This window comes from Asparagus officinalis, chromosome 9 (genome assembly GCF_001876935.1).
Source record: "Asparagus officinalis chromosome 9, Aspof.V1, whole genome shotgun sequence".
Taxonomy (NCBI): Eukaryota; Viridiplantae; Streptophyta; class Magnoliopsida; order Asparagales; family Asparagaceae; genus Asparagus; species Asparagus officinalis.
The window spans coordinates 4,918,143-4,923,186 of record NC_033802.1 but is presented as its reverse complement, the minus strand read 5'-3'; positions in this window follow the sequence as shown (position 1 = coordinate 4,923,186).

Below are 5,044 nucleotides of genomic sequence, written 5' to 3'. Positions count from 1 at the left end.
ATTAAACACATAATTCCAAGCCCCTTCAAAGTCCTCAAGGCAGAAGCATTCTTGTAGATTTACATAAACATTTAATTAGGATAATTTAATACCAATTATTAATTATTAATAAATGAAAAGCTAAAGTAATATGAAGTTACCATAAGCTCATTCCATATCGTCTCGTATGCGGTTCATGGTAATTCTCGGAAATGAAAATAAGGATTGATGATGTTCACTCTACGCATGAGAACCTCAATATATGCATTTAATCTGGACGACCAAGGACCAGCGGGCAAATTATTCCACCGAATAATGGCCTTCATTCCTCTTGGCGGTTGTTTAGACTCAGCCTTACCTCCGTCATGTCGTCCCTCTATGCGATCTAGCTTAGATTCTACAATATAACAATATGATAATATATCATATAATATATAAATGTGGAAACTAAAAGTATTTATATAATTTACCATTCGCTATCTCTCTTTCTTTTGCTGCGAGTGTAACAGCTTTTCTAGTCTCTGACATAGGAATCATTTCCTCTAACTTTCTCGCAGTACATGGGTGATACTTCCTTGAGTCAGCCTTGGACTTCTGAGAGTCCGAAGGGAAGGGTAAACTGAGATAGTCTTGCATCTTCGGACGCAAGTCAGTATGGAATGTATACGAAGGAAATGTCGTGGTCTAAGTAGCACCTACGTAAGAAAAGAGAAACATTAATATAAATTTTAAATTGACCATTATCAAATATTAAATAATGAATACCTGTGTCGGGGGATGGTTCTAGTATTGCATCAGAGGGGTCAGGTGATGAATAACTCGCATCTGCAACAAATGAATACTATGAGCTAGATAACTAATAATTTACAAAAGATATTAAAATAATTTTTATACCTACATCCAGAGATGGTGGTATATTATCAGCACCAGTACCCGAGGTGATACTCCGTGATCGATCACCCTCCGGGCCAAAGAGCCTCTCGCCCTCCTCATCTACAAATTCAATTTTTAACATAGTTAAGAAAAAAATATATACATAGATATATTATTATGAAATGCATTATTGATTTTATTATTATATTTTGACTATCGCTAATGTAGTGTAACATAGTTCATACCTACATCAAGCGCCATATTTTATGTGTAAGAGAATTCTTGCCAAACGTCATCAGATGACCTAATTGGTTCACTATAATTATCTTTACTTTCTTTAATATTTTTTAATTATTATTAGAAAGAACAACAGATCTTGGCTTCTTGTACAAAACCACCCAATCAGACATGATATTCGGATCTTTCACGAAGAAACACTGATCAGCTTGTTCTGTAAAAATAAATTTTTCATCCGTATATACTTCTCGATGGAGATTGAGAAGTGTAAATCCATAATGATCCTTTTGCTTTTTTGCAGGACACCACCAAACCTTGAACATCGTGTAACTATATTGTTTTGATTTACCAAACCCATAAATTACCTTAACAATATCTTCTAATTGGCCATAATATAGTATGTCAGCTATGTAGGCGTATAAAACTGCTTATAGGTCCCTTGACACAGCTCGGCGCGATGATTCGACAAATCGACGAACGTTCAAGCAACGAAACGAACTAAAGAGGCTACAAAGCTAACGAACTGCATGCGAACAACGTTAGTGGTTCGGGGAGTCGACGGGTCTTCCAACAAAATGGATTTGAACTCAAACACCGACTGAGTTTACTGCCAAATCCGGAATCAAGTCAACAAATCAACAAAACAACCGAACAACGGACAAAACAACCGGAAACAACGGAAAACGACAAAACCAGCGCACCTGGGGGAACTCGGCCCGAACCGAACCACCCTAAGGTGGCTCGGCCCAAGCCGAGCCACCCTAGGGTGGCTCGGTGGCCGAGCCACCCCAGGGTGGCTCGGCCAAGCCGGGCCCCCCCCTGGGTGGCTCGGCTATGGCCGAGCCACCTAGGGGTGGCTAGGCTCAGAACTGTGCAAACGCACAGTTCTGAGAGCCTATAAATAGGCCTGGTACTCGTTCATTTGGAGGACTTCTTCTGAAACTTTGGAGAGAGCCGAAACTCTGCCGGATTGTCACCTCAACTCGGAGATCTGAAGGCTTGAAGACTTGGAGACCCGGATTTGATTCTTAGCGAGCACCAGCACCGAAAAAGGCAGGAGTTCGAGAGAGTTTAATCCTCAGATCTACGTCGTTACACTCCGGATCTAAGCTTGGCTCTTAGATCCCGAGATTCGAGCGGTCGTTTCCTTGGTGAAACGATCCCTCCCGGCTATTATCTCCTTGGTGGGATAATACCCGTAATACGTCGTAGATCTGCTTGGATCCAGATCACGCGGTGGTCCACGGTAAGCAACCCCGGCGCAGGCAAACAACCCACAGAAGCAAGAGACCGGATAACAGGATCTTGTGATTTGTTCGGTAAAAGAGAGAAGTTGTAATTTTGATTTCTTTGTTTTATTTTGATTTTCATTGTAAGCCGGATCTTATAAAAAGACCGGATCTCTTTGTAACGCATAAAGTTGTTAACTGAGTGCAATGGAATCGATAATGAAGAAAACACCAACTTTCCCCGCGAACAATCTGGCGACCACAGTGGGAGCCACCGATCTCACTGCTGAGATCGGAGCGTCGCAGCCGCGGATCTCGATCCCGGTCGTGGAGGAGGTCGAGTATGAGTTCGACCAACAGAAGTACGAGGAGTACGTGTCCTCGTCTGGATCTACCTCCTCCCCCAAGTCCAAGAAGTTTCAGAAGTTCTCCTCCAGGAGAAAAGTCCGTTGGTGCGAAGAAGTTGAAGCCACCAACGACGACCTCACCCCATTCGACGCCGAAGTTGCGTCAGGTGAAGTCCTACCGGCCTCGAAGCAGGTCAAATCCGCCGTCGAAGGCGTGGTGATTCTCTCTAAGAGAGCTCGCCAGAGGCAGCGCCAACGCCTCGCGAAGCAGTTCGCCAAGGCCATGGAGTCTGTTGACGGGGTCCGTTACCATGCGGATCTGAAGAACAAACGAGGCAAACAGCCTCAACAGCAAATGAAGGATGGTTCCTCCAAGCCATCAACAATGGAGTGGGTTCGTGTCAAACGGGACCGCTCGACACTGGAGGAACGTATCCGCAAGCGCCGCGCATTATCTGCGCAAGCGCGGGCTAAAGCTGAAGAAGCCCGTCGCAAGCTACAGCGTGAGGTGGCCGAGAAGCAGCCATCGACTCGCAAGGTTTGGAAGCCGAAGTCTGGAGTGGTTCAGACTAAGGAGCAAAACCCGCAACCGCCAAAGGTTCAACACTCGGCAAATCAATCCAAACGGCCGGTGATTTCTGCAACTGCTCCGGGAAATCCTGCAGGACCATCCCAGGAGAGAAAGTCAGTTTTGGAGCGCCTCGGTCCTATTCCCAAAGAACGAGGTAAAGCTCCAGTCCAAGAACGCTTGGGACCAATGAAGAAGTCCCAAACAATATCACATGCTGGAGGTCGCCGCAACCCGCAGCACTTGGAGAAAATTGCGGCGCCCAAGCGCACAACTTTGCGCATAGAAGTACAGGAGCCTGCTGGAGATTCACGCTCACAAAGGCGCGTTTCAAGGCGTGCGACTCTGGACGGTCCGAAGAAGATAAACCATCCTCAGAAGGAAATGTTGTCGTCTGATGACGACGACGTTATACCTGGGAGAATGTGCCAACACACGATGGGTTGCTCCAACCGTCAAACGGACGAGCTGTACTATCGTGCAGGGGGTACGAATAAAACCAGAAAGAGGAGCCCTCAAAGATTAGAAGCGCAATGTCCTTGCTCGAAGCTTATTCGGGCAGTACTCTCAGAATGCAACTGTGTCAAGACAGTCCCTGACAGGGTTTCAGTATTCGAGAGACTTAGTGTCGAAACGCCAAAACCAAGGCATAGGCGTTTCCAACGAAGAAGAATAGCGGTCAAAGACGGTGAACATCCGAGAGTCACCGCCAACATGACCAACAGAGGGACGTCGATACGAGATGATCTCGAAACAATACTGAAAGCATCCCGACCTAGAACCCGTCTGCAGTCCGGAGCCATTGAACGAGCAACCTATGGTAGGGTTCGGACAAGACACCCTTCAGAAGATGAAGAATCCGATGCCGGTTCCGCGGTGGCGTCAGATAATACTGTATCCAGTGAGGGACAACCCCGCGAGGCCCTGATGATAAGCGCGGAACAGATGGCCAAGATGCTTGAAGACGCTTTGGCTAAACAGAAAGAAAGTTTCAAATTTGAAATGGATATGGCCATGCAGCGGATGAGAGAAATGCATGACCAACAGATCCAAGCATTGGCGAACCAACAAGGCGAGCAGAATCATCGTAACCCGATTAATCTGGAAGATGAGGATGCGAATGCTCGTAATACCAATGATCCTCCCGTCAACGCAGGGGGTGGTAATGAGAATGCTGGCGAAGAAACCAGCGAAAACCTGAAGATCAAAAATCTCGAGAGCAAAATCAATACGTTGATTTCCGCTCAAGAGACAAAAAAGACGGGCATTCCTTGTCCATACCCAAGGGAGTGGGAATCAATCCCATATCCGGCGAAGTTCAGTCTAATTAACTTCACGCCGTTTAATGGGATGGGTTCCCCTACTCAGCATTTGATATATTTCAAATCGCACTTGGGAGTCATCTCTGGTAATGAACCTCTGATGGTGCGGTCATTCGTTGGCACTCTTCGCGGAGCCGCCTTCGATTGGTATCGTCGCCTCAAGCCAGGGAGCATAAATAGCTGGGACGACATGGAGTCAAAGTTCCTCGCAAACTTCTTCGATGACGACACCGAAGTTTCTATTGGGTCATTGCTCGATGAGAAGCAGAAAGACGGGGAGTTGGTCGACACCTTCGTCAAGAGGTTCCGCAACAAGGCGATGAATTGCCGGGACCCGATCACCGAGGAATTCATTCTCCAGACTTGCCACAACAACCTCTCGCTGGACGTGTTGGAAGCAATGGGCACGGCACCATCCAAGACGTGGAAGGATTTGAAAGTCCGAGGGGAGCAAGCTGAGCGGTTCATCAAAAGGAAGAAGGCGGAGAA